The 22188-nt window shown below is 56.0% G+C and overlaps 1 protein-coding gene across 1 annotated transcript in view; it reads left to right on the plus strand.

Annotated features, from left to right (window-relative positions):
- The first annotated feature begins 16711 nt into the window (after positions 1-16711).
- EPB41 (erythrocyte membrane protein band 4.1) overlaps positions 16712-22188 on the plus strand; it is a 39573-nt gene continuing 34096 nt past the window's right edge. The window contains 1 exon segment of the mRNA XM_029080534.1: positions 16712-16792. The gene's annotated coding sequence lies outside the window, so the exon portion shown is untranslated.

A 22188-nucleotide genomic window follows, 5' to 3' on the forward strand; every position in this document is an offset into this window, starting at 1 on the left:
GGGAGCCCTGAGCAGGGTGCGAGAGCCTCCCTGGGGAGGGCAGGGCGGTAGAAGCTAGGGGAAGAACACAGGTGAGGGGCTCCTTCCGGTCTTCTGGAACCTCAGTGGGGGCAAGTGGACCCGGACTGTGGACTGTGAGTTCAAGGATCCACCCCAGAATGGCAGGTGTGGATAATAATAATCATTATGATGGCCATCATTATTTGTTAAGCGCTTATTATGTGCCAAGCATTCTTCTAAGCACTGGGATAATAATAATAATAATGTTGGTATTTATTAAGCGCTTACTAGATGCAGAGCACTGTTCTAAGTGTTGGGGTAGATACAGGATAATCAGGTTGTCCCACGTGAGGCTCACAGTCTGAATCCCCATTTTACAGATGAGGTAACTGAGGCACAGAGAAGTGAAGTGACTTGCCCAAAGTCACACAGCAGACAAGTAGCAGAGGAAGGATTAGAACCCATGACCTCTGACTCCGAATCCCCTGCTCTTTCCACTGAGCCACACGAGCCCAGGAAGAGAAGGCTGAGGGCTCAGTTCTCTGAAGGCCTGAGAGGGGTGATGGCACGGATTCTGGAGAGGTGACTTGTCTCCATTCCGCATTTCTCTAATCTCTGCGGTTCCACCTCCCCTGCACATTTAGTTTCCTCACTTCCCCTCCCCTGTTGTCACCCACATATGGCCTAATGGAAAGACCCTTTGATTAATTAATCCCGGCTCTGACATTTGCCTCCTTGGGCAAATGACCATGGGCAAATCACTTGACCTTCGAGCCCCATTGCACTCCCACTCCCAGCCCCATGGTGCTTATGTACAAATCTGTAATTTATTTATAGTAATGTCTGTCTCTACTTCTAGACAGTGACCTCATTGTGGGCAGGGAATGTGCCTGTTTATTGTTTTATTATATTCTCCCCAGATCTTACTACACTGTTCTGCTCAATTAATATAATTGAATGAATGAATGAATGAATGAATGAATGAATGAATGAATGAATGAATGAGCTGTGCCTCAGATTCTTCATCTATAAAATGGGGACCAAATAGCTGTTCTCCCTCTCCTTTAGACTGTGAGGCCCATTTAGGATAAGGGCTTTGTCTGACCCGATTATCTTGTACCAACCTCAGTGATGATGATGATGATGATGGTATTTGTTAAGCACTTACTATGTGCCAAGCACTGTTCTAAGCGCTGGGGTAGATACAAGGTAAACAGGTTGTCCCACGTAGGGCTCAGTCTTAATCCCCATTTTACAGATGAGGTAACTGAGGCACAGAGAAGTGAAGTGACTTGCCCACAGTCACACAGCTGACAAGTGGCAGAGCCTGGATTAGAACCGACGACCTCTGACTCTCAAGCCTGTGCTCTTTCCACTAAACTACGCTTGTCCCAAGTCACACAGCAGACAAGCGGTGGAGTTAGGATTAGAGCCCAGGACCTTCTGACTCCCAGGCCTGGGTGCTATCCACTCGTTCATGCAGCTTCTCTTTGCATATAATAACCACTTAACAAATGCCACAATTATTATAATTAGTTCAGAGGGACAGTGAGAAAGTGAGTTTGGGAGGGCTGTGGGGAGTAGGGAGATCTGGGGGGAGAGTGAAGAGGCCTCTCCTGGCTCCAACCATCGCTCCCCACCTCCTCACTCCCCTGGGCCTCAATTCCCCCTCCGCATCAAACCTGTCCTCCCCATCAAACCTGTCCTCCCCATCTACAAAGTCTCCTAAAAGCCACCTCCTCCAGTAAGTCTTCTCTGAGTGATCTCCAGCCCCCTGGCCATGTCACTCCCCCAGCCACTTAAATGCTCATGTGTGTACCATTTTCTGGTTATGTGGACTTTTTAAATTTTTTTTTTCAGTTTTATCATTTGTATATGTGCCCTGATTCTTTTATCAATTGCATATTTGGGGTTTATGCCCGTCTCCCCTTTCAGACTTGTGCCTTTTGCCCCCCAAGCATCCAGTCAGTGCTCTGCATACAGAAGGCACCCAGTTCAGCCAAGTGCATCCATCAGACACTGGGTACAGCACTCTGCACAGCAAACACCTGGTAGAGCACTCTATACCCAACCAACATCCCGGGTTGTGCTCTGCACACAGCGGGTGCCCGGTACAATGCTGTGCAGACAGCAGCTGCCCAGGATAGCGCTGTGCACACAGTTGACGCCTAATGCGGTGCCCTTAGCCTCCAGGGTTGAGTCGGGGCTGGTGATGATGTCAGTGACCGGTCGATCATTCCGAGTCCGGAGTCCCTGCTTGGTCCCGGGCCAGGCTGAGCCGTTGCATCAGGCCGTTTGTGGGCAGAACAGGCCGTGCCTTCCCCCAGCCCGATGGTGTTACAATATCCAGGCCACAGTGTTGCTCCACAGTGGGGGCAGGGTTTGGGGTCAGAGGGCAGCAGTTGGCCTAGCCCACACTGAGGGAATCTGAGAAGACCTGGGTCCGGCCTGGCTGACCCCTTCCCCCTTCCCCAAGCGTCCCCCACCCTGGCCTGGCCAGCCCCGTCGTTCTATGGGCTCAGAGCAGGTCCTGGATGGGGACAGGGCTTTAAGGGAAGCGTGGGCACGGCAGGGGCAGGGCGATGGCGGCAGGGTAGGAGAGCCAGGTGGGCGGGGCGAGCGGGGCAAGAGAGGTGGGGTCAGCAGGGAGGTGGCGGGGGAATAAAACATATTACCATAATTAATGGTGTAGCTCACGGAACGGGCCGGCGAGACTGGGTTTGTACAAGAGAAATTTCCCTCGCATTTAATATACCTTTGCGTACCTTGAAAGAAAGAGTTTTATCATTTAATTTTCAAGGTGAAAACTTCCTGTGGCAGCTAGACAGTCCTGATGGGGAGGGGGCCTACCTGGCCCGCCCCAAAGTTGGCAATACACGTGGCTAGTAAGAGAGGCCCGAGCGGCGGCGCCACTTCCTGACGGCCTCCAGAGCTGTCATCCCTTACTGTACCTACTGCTGTTTTCCTAGGGCTTCTAGCGAAACTGTTTCCCCCTACACATTCTCAAGCTCTTCCCCCACAGCCCCTCACACTTTTTCATCATTGCACACACTTTACACCCCAACTTTCTCATATCCATAATCCACACCTGAAAACACATACATACACACTGCACACACACATACTCGTAACCATATAAGCCTTCCCCCTTGCAGAGCCCTGTATTGAGCGCCTAAGTGAGGCTTTCTCCTGTCAGTAGGGGAGGGACCTGGAGCAGGAACTCGAGATCAACCAATGGGACCCTGGAGCATCTGTGGCCCAGGTCGTCTTACCTCACTTTCCCCACATAGCAACCCCCCACCCTTCCTTTAGTCCCAGATAAAGCAACACCCCTGGTGTAAGGGGGAAGACTAAGCCCTCTTTTCCTTTTCTTCCACTCCCTTCTATGTAACCCTGACTTGCTCCCTTTACTGATCTCCCTTGCCAGACCCACAATACTTATGAGAAGCAGCATGGCTCAGTGGAAAGAGCCCGGGTTTGGGAGTCCCAGGTCATGGGTTCGAATCCTGGCTCTGCCACTTGTCAGCTGTGTGACTGTGGGCAAGTCACTTCACTTCTCTGTGCCTCAGTTCCCTCATCTGTAAAGTGGGGATTAAGATTGTGAGCCTCACGTGGGACAACCTGATTACCCCGTATCTACCCCAGTGCTTAGAACAGTGCTCTGCACATAGTGCTTAACAAATACCAACATTATTATTATTATGTACATATCCGTAATTTATTTATTTATATTAATGCCTGTCTGCCCTTCTAGACTCTAAACTCACTGTGGACAGGGAATGTGTCAGCTGTAGTGTGATATTGTAATACTGTTGGTATTTGTTAAGCGCTTACTATGTGCCGAGCATTGTTCTAAGCGCTGTTCTGTCTCCCCACCCTCCTCCTCCTCCTCTCTGCCCCCCGTCCCCCTCCCGGCTCACCCTCTTCTGCCCCCCGCCCTCCTTGGCCCCCATTTCCATCCCCCTTTCCTTCCTTTCCTCGTTTCCCAGGCTTTGCTCGCTGCCTCCCCGCAGCCACTAGGTGGCAGCACTAACACACGGCACCTTTCTCCCCGCCCATCTAATAGTAATATTGATAATAATAATAATAATAATAATAATGTTGGTATTTGTTAAGCGCTTACTATGTGCCAAGCACTGTTCTAAGCGCTGGGGTAGAAACAGGGTAATCAGGTTGTCCCACGTGAGGCTCACAGTTAATCCCCATTTTACAGATGAGGTAACTGAGGCACAGAGAAGTTAAGTGACTTGCCCACAGTCACACAGCTGACAAGTTTGCCCACAGTCACACAGCTGACAAGTGGCAGACCCGGGATTCTAACTCATGACCTCTGACTCCCAAGCCCGTGCTCTTTCCACTGAGCCACGCTGCTTCTCTTAATAATAATACCGTTCAGCACCTTTCTCCCTTCCCATCTAATAATAATAATGATAGAATTTGTTAATCTTTTACTATATGCCAAACACAGTATTAAGCGCTCTGGTACATACAAGATCATCAGGTTGGACACGAGTCCCTCCCCCTACGGCAAGCAGCGTGGCTCAGTGGTAAGAGCACGGGCTTGGGAATCAGAGGTCATGCGCTCGAATCCCTGCTCTGCCACTTGTCAGCTGTGTGACTGTGGGCAAGCCACTTAATTTATCTGTGCCTCAGTTACCTCATCTGTAAAATGGGGATTAAGACTGTGAGCCTTGCGTGGGACAACCTGATTACCCTGTGTCTACCCCAGCATTTAGAACAGTGCTCTGCACATAGTAAGCACTTAACAAATACCAACATTATTATTATTATTCATCCACATGGGGCTATTAGTAGGAGAGAGAAGAGATTGAGTCTTCATTGTGCAGAAAGGAAACTGAGGCACAGGGAAATGAAGAGAGGACCACCTTGCTCTCATCTTGGGAGTTCTCAGGGACTGGGGCTCAGTCATTTGGCGGAAGACAAAGGGGAGGAGTGGGATCGTTTTCTCTTGGCCAGTGGGTCTGACCCACAAGGCCTCTCCATCCCCCCTGTCCCACAGGAGGCCAGGAGTGGCAGTGGGCAGAACCTGGGCCAGATTCCCAGATGTGTATCTGAGCTCTGACTACACCTTTCTCCTCCCTCCCCCCCCGCCCCACCTCACCTCTTCTCTCCTCCCTCTCAGGGCCAGAGGGCCAAGCTGTCCGAGGAACACCTATCCCCTCCCTGCACCCGCGGGGAATTCCCACCCCTTTTCACCTGTCCTGTCTATGCCCCGCCTAATCCCATCCTGCCCCACCATGCCCCGGGTTCTGTGTCAGAACACTGCTGCACCCTTCTCCCCCAGGCTCCAGCCTCTGTGCCTCACCTCACTCTTCCTAGGAAACTTTCTGACACCACCCCCCCACCCTATCCGCACCCCCCACCCCCACCCCACACCCTTCCTCAGGCTATCTGCTGCTCCAGGAGTTGGGTGTGTCTGAGGGGTCAGAGGTGGAGACGCAGATAAGGGCAACTGGGAGAGTCCAGTCTGTCCAGAGAACAGACCCAGCACCCTGGGGCCTATCAGCACCTGCAGGCCTGGCTTTGGAGGGGCCCAGCTACCCCTGTGCTTGATCTCATAGTTCACTTTGAGTAGTAATCCCTCACTCCCGGTGGGGTGGGAAGGGGAAAGTGACACCAACTGCATTCCACCAAGCTGGGGTGGCCCTCTCTCTGGCCTGCTCTAGCCCCTCCTGGCCCTTCCTGGCTCCTCCTTGGGTCCTTCTGGCCCCTTCTGGCCCCTTCTGGTCCCTTACTGGCCCAGCTCAAAGGGACCAGTGGAGACCAGCCCATGAGGGCCACCTCAACAGGTTTCAGGGAGCAGGACTGAGGCAGCAGGGGCCTGATTCTCTGGGCAGTGGGCCCTACCCGATGCCCCCACAATCACCATTCACATCTGCTCCTGGGATCTACCTAATGACTGACTCCTTAGCTCAGACCCCAGCTCCATCCTCAGCCTCCAGGGACCGGGTCCCCTGCTCCTCCTGATTCTGTCCCCTGCCCGTTGAGCCCCCATAGAGGCCCCCATCTGTGTGCATTCGTGCTTCTACCCCTTTTCCTGCAGCTTCCCCCTCACCCCTTTCAAACAGTGCCTTTGGGCTTCCTCCTCCAACAAGCCTCCTTGGATTAATCTCTTCCCTTTCTAGGAGGAGAAGCCTCACTCAGCTCAGAACTAAAACTGCGGAAGGAGGGTTATGGGGCTGAACCAGCACTCAGTGCTCAATACAAACTACCTATTAAATCCTGGACACCCACCTTTAACAAACACACCTCCCCCCCATCTCACAAACAGATCCACACATCTCAAAAACAGATATGAATATCCCTAACAAACATACAGACCTCTCACCAACACACATAGCGCACAACCCTCGCTAACACACAGATCCACACACCTCACAATCACAGAGTTACAAGCACATTCCTCACAAATACACAGATGCACACACCCCTCACACACACAGAGATACCCACACTCCTGACAAACACAAAAATGCCCAGACCCTTAGAAGCAGAGATATATAAACTCAGAAATACACTGACAGTTTGGACACTGTCTCACAGTCACATGCGTGTGCTTTCGCACATCCAGTCTCCCCTGTCTACCCCCCATCACCCCCAACCCATGCATCCTGGTACCCACTCCTCGGGGCCAGGGGGACTTATCGGGAATGGGCAGGACGGTGTTTGTTGTGCTGAGTCACTGCCAGTGTGGCTGGCAGGGCAGAGGGAGTGCACACTGCAGCTGCTCAGCCTACAGGGGAGGATGGGGGGAGGGGAATGGGGGGGGACAGGGAGGGATGTTGGGGTGGTTGGTGGGGAGGAACCTGGTAAGGAAGTGGTGAAATGAAATCATGGATGGGAAAGGGCGTGATGATGAGGGTGGTGATGGAGTTGGTGCCCGCGGTGGCATTGGCAGCGGTAGTGATTGTGGCCATGATGGCAGTGGTGACGTCGGTGGCCGTGGTGATGGCGGCGATGGTGTTGCCAGTGGTGGTGATGGTGGCGGTGGTGTGAGGCACAGAGGTGCAGAGACAACCCAGACTGGCAAGCATGCAGACTGGGTCCTGCTCTGTGAATTGGCATCCCCACTCCTCCGCTCCTGCCCCATGCCATCCATCTCCCCTCCTGCAGGACCTTCCCTGCCACCTCTGCCCTCTGCCCTCTGCCCTCTGCTCAGGTCACAACCAGAAAAACGGCCCTCTGCTCAGAGCTCCTGGTCTGGGATAATAGTAACAGCAACAATAATAATGATATTCATAAAGTTTTACTACCTGCCAAGCACTGTTCTAAGCACTGGGTTAGATGCAATGTGATCAAATCCTGTCACAAATGGAGCTCATACTCTAAGTAGGAGGGGGAATTTCCATTTTGCAGATGAGGAAATGGAGGCATAGAGAAGTTAAGTGACTAGCCCAAGGTGACGCAGCAGGCAAGTGGTAGAGCTGGGATTGGAACCTAGGTCTCCTGACTCCCAGTCCTGTGCTCTTTTCACTAGGGCACACTTCCTGTTCCCTGACCTGATGTTGCTGTCGGGGTTCAGGCAGTTCCATCGGGGGCAGGGGGTCCAGGCTCCTCCCCTTCCCCTCCAATCTACAGCCAATTATCACTGCCTCCTTCCCTGCTGCAGTTTTTCCTACCCAGCCCCAGTCACTGCCAACTTGGGGCTTCTAACATCCTGGACACCTCAGAAGTCCCTGCCCAGGCCCAGCATGGCAGAGGGTCATTCCTTCAGCTGGACACTGGATCCCTGCCCTGGTTGGAAAATGGTTGGGGGGGATGGTATGTGAGAGGAGGACAGGAGAAGAAGCATGGTTTAGTGGATAGAGCGTGGGCCTGGAAGTCGGGAGGTCTTGGGTTCTAATCCCAGCTGGGCCACACTTTGCTGTGTGACCTTGCGCAAGTCATTGCACTTCTCTGGGCCTCAGTTACCTCATCTGGAAAATGGGGTTTGAGACGGTGAGCCCTATGCGGGATAGGGACTGTGTCCAACCCCATTTGTTTGTATTCACTCCAATGCTTAGTATAGTAGTCCAGCACATAGTAAGTGCTTAACAAATACCATAATTATTATTATTATCATCCTCGGGGGAGGCAGTGGGACCCCTGGGTGGCCCTGCACCGCCATTCCCATCACCATCAATAGAGAAGCAGCCTGGCTCAGTGGAAAGAGCCCGGGCTTGGGAGTCAGAGGTCATGGGTTCTAATCCCGGCTCCACCACTTGTCAGCTGTGTGACCTTGGGAAACTCACTTCACTTCTCTGTATCAGTGACCTCATCTGTAAAATGGGGATGGAGACTGGAAGCCCCACGGGGGACAAGCTGATCACCTTGTATCCCCCCCCCAGCGCTTAGAACAGTGCTTTGCACATAGTAAGCGCTTAACAAATGCCATCATTATTATTATTAGAACAGAGCTTTACACATAGTAAGCGCTTAACAAATGCCATCATCATTATTATTATTAGAACAGTGCTTTGCATATAGTAAGCGCTTAACAAATGTCATTATGATTATTATTATTATTATTACTCCCTGCAGCAGCCCTGGTCACTCCTAGCCGGTGTGACTGTGGGCAAGTCACTTCACTTCTCGGTGCCTCGGTGACCTCATCTGTCAAATGGGGATGAACTGTGAGCTTCACGTGGGACAACCTGATGACCCTGTACCTCCCCCGGCGCTTAGAACAGTGCTCTGTACATAGTAAGCGCTTAACAAATGCCAACATTATTATTACCCTCCCCCCCGCCCCCCCGACACACACACACCCAGCGTGACGACCCCCCCCCCCGCCCCCGGGGCAGATGACGTCAGGGCAGCCAATGGAGGGGTCCCGATCTGGGTCGGTGAGCGGCGGGGAAGCCCCTTCCCCTTCCCTCCTTCCCCGCTGCGGCGGCCCGGCCCCGCCCCCCGCCCCGCCGGCCCCGCCCCCCCTCAGGACCCGCCTCTCAGGACCCGCCCCCTTTGACGGACAGCGGCCTGGACCAATCAGGAGGCTCTCCGGGTCCGGGGCGGGGCTGTGGTCGTCAGAGTTGCCCCGTCAGTGCAGGTGGAGGCCCCGGGCCCGGCCAGAGGGAGCGAGGCAGCCGGCCCGCTCCAGGCCTCTCTGCACCGCATCGCACCGCACAGGACCGGACCCGCCCAGGTGAGCGAACCCGGGCCGCCCTGCAGCAGGAGCTTTGGGGGAGCCGGGAGCCCTGCAGAGCGCTGCACCGTCCCGTCGTCCCCCCCCGGTGCCCTCTGACCTCCCCTCCCTCCCTTGTGAGCGGTTGCAGACCGCTGTGCTCATCAGCAGTTGGGCCGGGGGAGACAGACACTGGGGGAGGCAACCCCCCACCCCCCCAGAGACTCCTTCCCATCCCCGCAGTCCTGGGAGAGAGCGGGGACTCCTCGATGCAGCTCGGTTTGGGGGTGGCGGTGAGGCCGGAGTTGGTCCTGGGGAGCCCCAAGTTCTGCAGAGGGGCTGGAGGGGGGCAGGGGTTAAGGCTGGGTCTAGGCCTGCGGAGCCCCCAGCTGCTGTCTCTGGAGGCCGAGAGGCCCAAGGGGCTTGGTCGGAGCAGCTGCCAGAGGGAATTGGGGGTTACCGTGTACCCCCATCTCCCAGGAACTCAGGAGACAACTGAGGGAGCGGAGTATGGAGTGGGAGGGCGGTCAGCGCAGTAAGAAGTAAAGTTGGGGGGGCATCTTTGGGAGGATCTGAGAAAGCTGTCAGGTCGTTTGGTGAGGAAGGCAGCAAGCAGGGGGAGGAGAAGGGGTGTGGGGAGGAAGGTCGGGTTTGGCCCCGAAGGCTGGGGCAGTGATGGGGCCCTAGGCGACGGGGAGTGAAGCGGTGGGGGAGAGGGGGCTGGAGCCTTAAGTTGGGCCCGGGCAGGGTGGTAGTTGACCGACACCTTAGTGAGGCTGTGGAGGAAGAGGGGACAGGAGGGGACCCGGATTGGGGACCCTCACTCCACTGCCCCAGTTGGAGGGGGGGCACGTTGTGGGAAAGGTTCTCCAGGGGCTGAGGGTCCCCTGGGCTCTCCAGTGGCCTGGTGGCCTGTGAGCAATTTTATTACCCTATTTATTTTGTTAATGACATGTACATCCCCTAGATTCTATTTATTGCTCTTGTTTTTGTCTTGTCTGTCTCCCCCGATTAGACTGTAAGCCCGTCAATGGGCAGGGATTGTCTCTATCTGTTGCCGAATTATACATTCCAAGCGCTTAGTGCAGCGCTCTGACATAGTAAGCGCTCAATAAATACTATTGAATGAATGAATCAATGAATGAATGGTGTGGGAGGAGGGGGTGTGCGTGGGTGTATGCGCGCATGCTCTTGCTTGTGTACCTATGTACACACACACACACACAAACACACTCACCTGTGAGAGTTGGCCAAACAGGCACCCTGCTGTTCCCTCTCCGATCAGAGGTTTCAGCCCTTCCCTGGCCCTCCCGGGATCGGGCCCTGGCTTCCTTGGCAGCACTGGCCTGCCCCTCCCCTGCCGACTGACCTGGAGCTCTGGAGAAAGCTGGGGCTTGCCACCCTGCGAGACCCGAGGCCGGCCAGTGGTGGGCGGGCAGGCAGGGAGCCAGCTGGGGGTGCCCCTGGCCCGGGCCGTGGAGGTGGGGGGACGGGACGTGTAAACATGGCCCCCTGCCCCACCCCCATCACTAGGAACAGACAGTCTCTGACTCAGCAAGGCCCAGCTGGTGCTCCCGGGTGGGGGCCCCAACTCCTCCCTCCCCTTGCCCCAGGGCAGAGCCTGGGGGTGGGTCCCAGGCTGAAACTGGAGGGTGTCGCTCAGGGGGTGGGGCCTGGGGTCGCGGGGTCATGGGCTCTTTGCTCTTGACCCAGGAGGGGGGACCCGGGTCCTGGGCTGTCGCTCTATCTCACCCAGTGCCTTCTTCTCTTTCATGTGGCAATTGTCCCGCTCCCGGGCCTCCTCGTCTCATGGCTGCCGGCTCCCGCTCCGCACCGGTGAGTACCAACGGCGCCCGGCTGCTCTGAACCGGTCTGATCCCCCTGTGCCAGCTGGCCGGGGCCCGGGGCCAGTCCGTCCCTTCACACCCCCGCTGGGGACCGGAGTCCAGAAACCAGCCAAGCGATGATGCTGGCTCCATGAGCCCGCCTCGCATCCGGGCCGGGCCCCCGGGTTTGTCTTGGGCCGGTGATGGGTGTGTGGGTGGGGGCTGGAGAGGGTTGTTCGCCTGTTGCCCCCCCTCCAGCCGGCTGCTGCTCACAGACTGTGCTCACTGCAGGGGTGGGAGGGTCAGAGGGCACCTCAGCCAGGGCTTGGCCAGGGTGGGGTGGAGCCCTGCCTGGCCATGCCTATGGGGGTTTAGACCCGTCGTCTGGTGTCCTGAGCCTCAGGACCCCTCTCTGGGCCTGGATCGCCGGTAGTTTAGGGCTGAATTGAGGGGAGGCTGCTTCCTCTCCCATCTCTCACCCCTGGGGACCCTCTTCATCTCTCTGCTTTTCTGGGCTCCTGCTGGGATTGTGCTGCCTGGGCCTGGGCAGGAAGGGTAGGGGGGATTTGGGTACACAGAGCAGCTCTGGAGGGGTCCTGGGCTCTAGTCCCGGTTCTACCACTTGTCTGCTGTGTGACCTTGTGCAAGTCACTTAACTTCTCTGTGCCTCAGTTACCACATCTGTAAAATGGGGATTAAGACTGAGTCCCATGAGAGACAAGGAATGTGTCCAACCTGATTACCTTGGACCTATCCCAATGCTTAGGACACTGCCTGGCACATAGTAAGCACTTAACAAATACTACTAATATTATTATCATTGATAGTACAGGCAGATCCCAGTGGTGCTCAGAAAGACCAGAGCCCAACCCCTTTGGGTGAGCAGGAGACTGGGGCTATTGGGGATTGTGTCTTGGGATGACTGACACTTTTTGTTTCATTGCTGGGGGTGGGCTGAACTCCAGCCTGGGGTCTGGGCAGGCCTCTGTCCCTCACTTCTCCCCTGGGCCGGCACAGCCACGGATCTGCCCAAACCCCCCCGGAACTGATGGAGTTTCCGACTGTAGTTTCCATGCTCACCCCCACCAATGTTGGAAAATGAGTTTCCACCCCTTGTTACAAAGGGGGATTCGGGGAACAACAACTTGAAGTTTGCTCCAACTGCCCCACGCTCTGAGATCCAGTTGGCCAGCGGGCAGGCATCTGACCATTCATTCAATAGTATTTATTGAGCACTTACTATGTGCAGAGCACTGTACTAAGTGCTTGGAATGAACAAGTCGGCAACAGATAGAGACAGTCCCTGTCCTTTGATGGGCTTACAGTCTAATCGGAGGAGACAGACAAGAACAGTGGCAATAAATAGAGTCAAGGGGAAGAACGTATCGTAAAAACAATGGCAACTAAATAACCACCTATCCAGGCCTTCATGGGGAGCCAACAAGCTTGTTGCACTACAGTGGGTAGGGGGAGGTGGGTCTTGGTTTACCCCCGGAGTGAGCGGCAAGGGGACAGTGGTCCTGGGTGGTACCTCAGGCTGGCCGGTGGGAGTCTCCGGTGTGTCTTCTCCAACACCGAGCGGTAGATGCAGAATTTCCTGTCCAGGCTGTTCCCCGGGAGGGTGCCCAAACCTTAATGACCTCATTACCATAATTAGCACAGAAACACCATGGGTGGGGCAGCTGCAAGAAGGCCTGTTTTCTTTGGTGGCAGAAAGGAACCTGGGTCCCCGAGCTACCTAGTGGACTAGCCCGGGCCATAATCCCTTGGACCATGCCACCTCTGAGTGTGGACGCCAGGGTGGAGGCGGGAGGTGACTGCCCTGAGCAGCCATGCAGCCAGGCCGGAAGCAGGGCAAGCAGCGGGGTCTCTACGGGTCTGAGTGCATATCCCCATCCTGCCCACGGTGGCGAGCGGGTGACTCGGTCTCAGTGGGACCCTGCCAGAGAGGGAGCGGGTGAAGAAGGGAGACATTCCCCCTGTCAGCCGGGTGTGGGTCGAGACTGCAGGAGGTGGACAGGTGGTGGTGATAGCCATAGGGAAATAGGCTGCAGGGTTGGGTGCTGGGGGTGGGATCTGAACCGGGAAGGCAGCAGAGAGCCTGGGGACAAGAGGGGCTTGGGGAGGGAGGGGGGCCATGCCCGGGATGGAGCAGAGTCAACTGGGGGAAGGGATTGGCTGAGCTGGTGGGAGCAGTGGGCTGGCCATGGTGGCTGGGTCTACTTGGAATGGGTGTTTTTGATTGTGGGTTTGTTTGGTGTGGGATGACAGAGGAGTCTGCCTCCAGTGTGCAAAGCTGAACTCCCAGGGGGGCAGTTTAGGGTTGCGGGGGTCCAAGTAGAGGAGGGGTGTCCTCTCGCCCTCTCCCTGGTCTGGCAGTGTCCCGATGAGCATAGGCAACAGGATGCTTCCCCAGTCTTCCCACTGGACAGGGGTTGGGCTCTTCCCCGACCTGGCTTCATCTCAGTCCTGAGCATGGACTCCGCCTCTTCGAAGTGCCACAACAATGAGAGGAACCGTATACCGGTTTGCCTCCTAGACAGCCAACCTCCTAGTTTCAGATCGACCATCCAACATCCCTGACTCTCCCCTCTCCATCCCTGATTTTTCCTCCCAGTGTCCCAGCGCTAACCATTCAACACCCATGACTGCCCCTCCGGCCCCCGCCCATCTACCCAGCATGGATGCCCATCCACAGTACTCTCCAAATCCCTGTGGACCTGCTGCTGATTCCATCTGCCCAGCTCCCCATGGGCACGATCCCCGAGTTCATCTTCGGCTTAGGAGGAGAAGTGTTTCCTGCCATTTGTTCTGAACTGGCAGCCTCCAGCTCCAATGATAGAAGCTTGGATTTCCTGGGCAGATCTGAGCCTATGCCTATGGGCCTTTCCTCACCCAGTCCATGCTGCCCCCTTGGCCATGAGGGCCTTTTCCCGCCTCTCATCCCTCCCCCGGCCCCTGGCAGCTCAGGTCCTGCTCATCCTCCTGCCCTGACAGCCGGAGGAAGGAGCTGTGGGCAGCTGGGCAGTAATCCTTGAGTGACCCAGATTTCCTGGCTGAGGTTCTGCTTCAGAAACCTGCCCAGCCCTTATCTGGTGCTTCCTCCCACCCTCGCTCCTTTCCCTCTGTATCTCTGCTCTCCGCTCGCAACCTCTCCTCTCCCGTGGGCAGTTCTCACTGTCCGCCCCCTCCCCAGACCCTGTCCGTTTTTGCTGGAATGGGGCCTAGAGTCCGTGAGTGTTCTCTTTAAATCTGGCTCCCGGGAGCCCTCTCACCCATCCCTCCAGCAGTCGACCTGTGGAGAGGGGACTCAGCTGGTAGGCAGTGACCTCCTCCTCCTCCTCTTCCTTCTCCTCCTCCTCCTCTGTGGCCTGGACCTCAACAGAGGCTGCTGGGAGTTTTCTAGGATCTGCCCCAGAGTCCGGCTGGGTGAGTCTGCGCTGCGACCCTGAATGGGACCCAGCGAAGGGATGGGGCTGGTGGGAAGGAGTGGGCAAGCAAGGGGATCTGTTCAGGTCTGTACATCTCCCCAAGTCCCATCATCCAGACATAGGTCCCAGTTCCGTGGGGGCGGTCGGGGTACAGAGCCTCCCCGGGTTCCAGCAGTGGGTGAAGCCATGGTCTCCCCCACGGTTGTCTGGGCCAGACTCGATTCCCCCAGACTCTCACCAGATTCGAGAGCTTTCCAGTGGGGAAGCTGGGTCTCTCCGACCCCTTAGCTCTGCAGTCTATCACCTCCCGACCCCTGTTCAACTGCTCCCTCTCCGCAGCATCCCGGCTGCTGTCGATACTTGGGGAATTGGGGCGGGAGGAGGCAGAGCCAGGCGAGGAGCCGTTCAGAGGGCAGGGAGGTTGGGGTGGAGCTTGGAACATCCATTCTTGGTTCTGTGTTTGAGTGGGGGTGGTTAAGAACGAAGAACTTAAGTTCCAACGAGGCTGGTAAAGTCGCTTTGAGTCTTCTTTGCACCCGGGGCTCAGTTCAGTGGCTCATAACTGTTCCAAGCATTTTACAGATGTGGACACTGAGGCCCTGAGTCATGTGAAAGGGGCTAGCCGGGGCTGGGCGGAGGTTTAGCAGGACTGGGTCAAGACACCTCCCTGCCCTCCTGCCCTTTGCAGTGCGCGTCCACCTTCCCCTCCTTATCACCCTTACTCCCTTCCTCTGCTCCACCCCCTTCCCCTCTCCACAGCACTTGTGTATATTTGTACATGTTTATGACTCTATTTTATTAATGATGTGTATACATCTATAATTCTATTTATCTATTTTGATGGTATTGATGCCTGTCTACTTGTTTTATTGTCTGCCTCCTCCCTTCTAATAATGATAATAACAATGGCATTTGTTAAGCGCTTACTAAGTGCAAAGCACTGTTCTAAGCACTGGGATTGTGAACCGGTTGTTGGGTAGCGATGGTCTCTATCAATCAACAAAAGCAGCAAAGCAGAGAAGCAGCGTGGCTCAGTGGAAAGAGCAGGGGCTTAGGAGTCAGAGGCCGTGGGTTCTAACCCTGGCCCCGCCACTTGTCTGCTGTGGGACTTTGGGCAAGTCACTTCACTTGTCGGTGCCTCAGTTCCCTCATCTGTCAAATGGGGATGAAGACTGTGAACCTCATGTGGGACAACCTGATTACCCTGTATCTACCCCAGCGCTTAGAACAGTGCTCGGCACATAGTAAGCGCTTAACAAATACCAACATTATTATTATAATTATCGATCTGTTGCCGAATTGTACCTCTCCGACGCTCGGCACATTGCTCTGCATACAGTAAACGCTCAATCTGTACCGTTGAATGACTGGATGGAGAAGCCCCTCGGGGCGGGCCTGGGCCACAGGGTGGAGAATGATGATCATGATGGTATTTGATAAGCACTTACTATGTGCAAAGCACTGTTCTAAGCGCTGGGGGGATACAAGGTGATCAAGTTGTCTCACGTGGACCTCACAGTTTTAATCTCCATTTTCCAGATGAGGTCACTGAGGCAGAGAGAATAATAATGTTGGTATTTGTTAAGCGCTTACTATGTGCAGAGCACTGTTCTAAGTGCTGGGATAGATACAGGGTCATCAGGTGGTCCCATGTGAGGCTCACAGTTAATCCCCATTTTACAGATGAGGTCACTGAGGCCCAGAGTAGTGAAGTGACTTGCCCACAGTCACACAGCTGACAAGTGGCAGAACCGGAATTCGAATAATAATGTTAGTTTTTGGTAAGCGCTTACTATGTGCAGAACACTGTTCTAAGCGCTGGGGTAGACACAGGGGAATCAGGTTGTCCCACGTGGGGCTCACAGTCTTCATCCCCATTTTACAGAGGAGGTCACTGAGGCCCAGAGAAGTGAAGTGACTTGCCCACAGTCACACAGCTGACCAGCGGCAGAGGCGGGATTCGAACCCCTGATCTCTGACTCCCCAAAGCAGCCGGAGGGACGGGGACCGCCCCCCCACCCCGCACGTGGGGCCACGTGGGGCGGCTGGAAGGGGGCTCGCCTCGCGCGTGCGCACACCCCTCCCGGCTTTCCCTCCGTCCCCCTCCCGCCGGGGGGCGCTGCTCGGCTCCCCCCGGGTCCGGGCTCAGCCAATGGGAGGCGGCGGAGCGGGCCCGGCCCCCCCGTCCTCCCCCGGAGCCGTCCAATGGGAGCTTACTACAATGTTGGGGGGCGGGGCTTCCAGCGCCGAGGGCGGGAGCGAGCGAGGGAGAGAGAGAGAGAGAGAGAGAGCGCGCGAGAGGCGTCCGCACGGGGGCCGGGCCGGGCCGAGCCGGGCCGAGCCGAGCCGAGCCGAGCCGAGCCGAGCTGCCATTGTTCCTTGTCCGGCGGGAGCGGAGCCCCGAGCTGGCGGTGAGGCGCGGGGCGGGGCCGGGGGCGCGGGCGGAGCTGTCCCGGGGGCCGGTCCTGCTGCTGCCGCCTCTTTGTCTGTCGCGATGCGGGGACCGGGGCCCTGGAGGGACGGACACCGTCGAGGAGGCAGTGCGGGCACCGGGGAGGGGGATGCCGGGGACAGGCCGGGGGAAGGGGACACACACACACACAGGCCAAAGCTGGGCAGGGGGACCAGCAGGCCGGAGCAGATCCCAGGGATGTAGAAGACCCCTCTTGAGGCTGACCCGGTGGGGCTGCAGCCCCCCCGAGGCCGGAGGGGCCTGGACCAGTTTTCTATAGGCAACAGGGCCCCCCATCCCTCAGCCCCCCGACTGCTGGGCGGCCCTCTGGCTGTCCCCGGGCTCCCAGCGTCGAGGGGGCTCCCCTCCTCCAGGGATCCATCTCGCGACCCCCGGCGTTCCCCTTCGCAGCCCGGCATCGGCCCCCGGTTGACCCCGGACGCCCTCTCCCCTCGGCTTCTCCTCAAACTTTCCCGTCTCTGGCATCCGCCTCCGGTGAGGCCGCGACCGAAGGGCCTTCTCCTTGCTAGGAGCGGGGCGGGAGCCGGGCGAAGAGCGGGCTCCGGCGTGGGAGGTGGTGGACGAATCGGGGTCCGGCGGTGGCCGCCGCGCCTTTGTTTCCACGGCCGGCCCCGGCCTGACGGACGCCGGCTCCCCTGCGTTGCCAATGTGGGGGTCCCCTCACCCGCTGTGGTGTTCGTCCGGGGGCCCCGAGTGGTGAGATCTCTCCGTGCCGTCACGGTGACCCCCTTCCCGGGGATGTGGCATTGTTTGCCGTTCTGTTTCCCGACCCTCACACCTGCCCCGGCCTCTTCCAGATTCCCTCTGCGTGTTTCCTTCTGCTTCCTCGGTCCAGCTCTGGAGGCCGGATTGTTGCGACCGAACGAGAGCTTGGCCTATCTTTCGCTCCCCGAGTCCCAAGGCTGGCGCATCGGTGCCTAGGCCCTGGGGCGGGGCCCTCTGGGTTGGGGGAGAAGAGGCAAAACCATGACATTGCCGGTGGTGGTGGTGGTGGTGTGCGGGAGGGGGCCCGTCCGAGGAACGGTGTCTGATCTGGGGTTTGGCCAGGGGTGAACGGGGTCACGTGTCACCCCGGCAGTGAGGCAGGAAGCTTGTCAGTGGAAGGAACTGGACCACCCGGTGGGAAATCGAAGGAATCCGGGGGTTTCTCCGGTTCCGACTCTCTTCCTCTGGCTACCGGTCAGCAAGGGATGGATGAGCTGCTGCATTTGTTAGCCAGGTTTCGCTGTCCCCTCTCTCCCTGTCCTGTCCATTCTCTACCCCCACTTCTCCAGCCAGCCCTGACCTTTCCACAGTCTCAAGCCACCCTAGTAAGAAGCCGGGGTGGGGGGTGCGGCAGCAGTCTAAACTGACCTGATGGATGGAGAGTGAGGGAACATCTGTCTCTGTGGTGACCTTCCTGGATAAGTGTGCACAAGTGTGTATGTGTGTGCACTTAATAACCCTTCTTATAGAAAGGAGAGAGGAGTTTGGTTACTCAAGAGCAATGTAGGGGTAGGCCAAAATCCTGTAGGTTCACATCACCGGGATCTTGGCTAGGTTATTCTGGTGGCAGAAAAGGGACTTGAGCTAAAAACGGTGTGATCAAAAGGGGAAGCAAGGCATTATTGTTGGTTAAACATTGGTTGGTTGAACTGGTTTATGTTAGTAGTGAAATTTCTATCCCTGTAGCTTTCTTTTGGGTTGCCAGGAAGACACTAATGATGGTGAAGACACACACAACTGTCCCCCTTTCAAACTCCCGAGACACACGGAGTTTGGTTTATCTGTTCTCTCTCTCTGGAGCGGGGTGGGGAATATTTTTGCTTTTTTGTGAAAGGAGAGGCTGAACCCTAGAACACTCGTTAAGCCGGCTGTTGTCAGAAAACTCAACCCAAGAGTAGTATCCGGGAAGCAGCATGGCCTAGTAGTTAAAGCACAGGCCGGTGAGTCAGAAGGACTCTAATCCCTGCTCTGCCCCTTGTCTGTTGTGTGATCTTGGGCAAGTTACTATACTTCTCTGTGCCTCATTTACTTCATCTGTAAAACGGGGATTAAGACTGTGCACCCCATGTGGGACCGGGAATGTGTCCAATCCGATTAGCGTGTATCTACCCCAGCGCTTAGAACAGTGCCTGGCACATAATAAGTGCTTAACACATACCGTAAAAAAAAAGACCAAGACACTTTCCTCTAGCCCCTCCAACGCTTTATCGTTCCCCTTTACCCCTCCCCTCCACACCAAACCCCATAAGAAAGTAGAAGAGGACAATCTCATCTCACCCAGGCAGTTTAGAAGTAGCTCATTGGGTCAGCACCCAAAAGAAACTAGACCAGGCCTAAAAGCAATCACGATCAGACACTTAAAACTCCTAATTAAATTGGAGACGACCCTACCGACAAACTCTCCTGGAGACTTTCCTCTCTAACAGAGAACTCGAAGGTGATCGATCAATCAATAATATCGCCTGCAGCATTTGGAGCACTGTACAGAGTGCTTGGGAGAGTACCCTAGACCTCTAGATGTGATGATATTAATTGCTTACCTCTACTCTGCTAATCGCTGGGGCAGAGAGAACACAGATCGGATCCATTCCCCACGGGGCTCAAGAAAGGGGGCCGGGGAGGTGCAACGCGGTCCCCTTGAGATGCAGCGTGGCCTAGTGAAAAGAGCACAGGCCTGGAACTCCGGAGACCTGGATTCTAATCCTGACTCTGCTAATTGCTTCCTGTGGGACCTTGGGCAAGTCGCTTTACTGCTCTGGGCCTCAGTTTCCTCACCTGTTAAATAGAGATTAAATCGTTGTTCTCCCTCCTACTTAGACTGTGAGCTGGGCAGGGACTGTGTCCAATGTAATTAATTTATATCTGCCCCAGTGTGTAGAACAGTGCTTGAAACATAGTAAGTGTTTAACAAAGACCACAATTACCTGCCCCTGTGGGGGGCACACGGCTGGGGCTCCAGGTGGACCTGAGCCCGGGGATAGCGCGGGTTTGTGCCTCTGCCAGGTGTGTCTGGTGGTGGTTCTCTGGGCCTCCAGGGAGCCCCGTGGCCCGGAAGAGTTCAGCGGGGTGGCAGTGGGTTGGCAGCCCCTCTCTGGCCCAGTCTTCCTCACCTCCAGAATCCTTGCTGCCCCTTGCCCTCCTCCTAATCAGTCACTCGATGATATTTATTGAGTTCCTACTCCTCGGTAGAGTTGGTAGACAAGCTTCTCACCCTCAAGGAGCATACAATTTAGCTGGTGAGTCAGTCAAACTGAGTTTGTGGAATGCTTACTGTGTGCAGAGCACTGTACAAAGTGCTTGGAGAGTACAATATAACAGTATAACACATTCCCTGACACTACGGTAAATTACAGGTGGGGGAAGCAACCAAGTATACAGTGCTGTGTAGGGAGGAGTGGGTTGGGTACCCAAGTGAATAGGTGATGGAATTAGAGGGGAAACTGACCCCTCTCTTCTCAGGGTGAGGGTCCCACTCAGGAGGTGGGGGTAACAGGCCCCCTCTGAGCCACACTGCTCAGCCATGCATAGCGGCTGCCTAATTCTGGGGCTGCCTTGGAGAGAGTGAGTCCTGCCCTCTGTGCCTCAGTTTCCCAATATGTGAAATGGGTCCCCCCGCCTAAGCTCAGGTTGTTAACTGGGCAGGGCCTTTGAAACACTGGGAGACCCCCCCACCCACCCACTGAAGGGAAATTCCTGGGCATCCCTGGGATGCAGTTGGGGCCTCATTCTCCCATCGAGCCGGTGGGAAGCTCAGAGCGGGTGGGGGGACTGGGGAGAATTGATCTTGCCTGGGTAGCGGGCAGGCGGATGAGCGGGGACTGGAGTGAGTGTGGACTTGAAAGGGTGACGCCATTACTCTACAGTATTCAGCCTCCCCCCAAACCCCCCGGCCCAGCTCCCCGGGACCCTCCCCCCTGGCTGGGTGACCTCGGTGGAGTCTCCTGGGAGCGGGGCTACTGTCAGAGCGCGAGGCTTTCCCGGAGAGCCTGCTGTTGAATCTCACTCTCAGGTAGAAACCCGAGAGCCCTGTGTAACTACATAGTAGTGGTGGGAGTAGGTGCGGTAGTGGAATGTATTAGGCACCCACCTTGTGCAAAGCTCTGTGCTAAATACAGATCTGAGCGGCCGTGCCGTGCAGAGCGCCGTCTGTGGTGCCGTAGGGTGATTGAGGCTTTGGGGGACCCGGTCTCGCCCTCCAGGACCTTGCAGTTTAAAGGAAGGATGATTCTAGTGGGCAGGGGTGGCACGCAAGCTGGTGCTCTGTGACCCTGCCGCTGGGGAGTTGGTCTACCAGCTCTGTGGGATCATTCTCTCCCAAGTGCTTAGTACAGTGTTCTGCACACACTAAGCACCCAATAAAGACCATTGATTGATTGGCAGGCTGGCCCTTGGAACCCGGTCTTAAGCATCCCTGGTTATGCCATTTTTCAAGGGGCCTGAAACCCACCTGTGACCCTGGTGTGGTCCTGTATGTGTGGTTCAAAGTTGGCCCATGACCTCGTCTGTGTCTGGCCTAGAGTTTGTCCCGGACCCCGGCGTGGAGGGAAGCAACATGGCATAGTGGATGGAACACAGGCCTGGGAGTCAGAAGGACCTGGGTTCTAATCCCAACTCTGCCACCTGTCTGCTTGTGTGACCGTGGGCAAGTCACTTCACTTCTCTGTGCCTCAGTTACCCCATCTGTAAAATGGGGATTAAGACTCTGAGCCCCATGTGGGACCTGGACTGTGTCCAAGCTGATTAGTTCATATATACCCCAGCTCTTAGAACAGTGCTTGACACATAGGAAGCACTTAACAAATACCATCATTATTATTATTAGGGAAGAATGTCTCTCCATCTTAAGGGGTCTGCAAGCCCACTCCCCTTCCCTCCCGCTATCCCGTGAGCTCCGCTAAGAGGTTGTGCGCCCCGTTGGTGCTCGCGGGCGGCCAGTTGCGAGTCAGCACTCGTGGTGGGAAAACAGGAAGCAGCCTAGCGAGCGGCCGGCAGTGGAACTGGATGGAGATGACCTGCGTTTCCCGGACCTGCGTGCCTTGGAGCAGTTCGGAGGAGATCGTATCTCAGGCTTCCAAAGGGAGTGAGAGAGGGAATGCCGGTGCCCTGGTGGGTTTGTGGGGGTGGGGTGGGGGCACTTCTCATCCCCCCTGTCCTGGCTGTTAGGTGTCTCTGGGAAGAGTTCTGGCCTGTTGACCTCTGGAGGAGAAGATTTCAAAGGCCTTTCCTGGACATCTCTGTGGAAAGTAACTTTACACTTAACACACCCCAGCGTGGTGGGAAGCCACCTGGCATAGCAAAGAGAGTCTGGGCATCAGGGTACCTGGTCCTAATTAATTCTGGCTCTGCTTC

This window comes from Ornithorhynchus anatinus, chromosome 16 (genome assembly GCF_004115215.2).
Source record: "Ornithorhynchus anatinus isolate Pmale09 chromosome 16, mOrnAna1.pri.v4, whole genome shotgun sequence".
NCBI classification, from domain to species: domain Eukaryota; kingdom Metazoa; phylum Chordata; class Mammalia; order Monotremata; family Ornithorhynchidae; genus Ornithorhynchus; species Ornithorhynchus anatinus.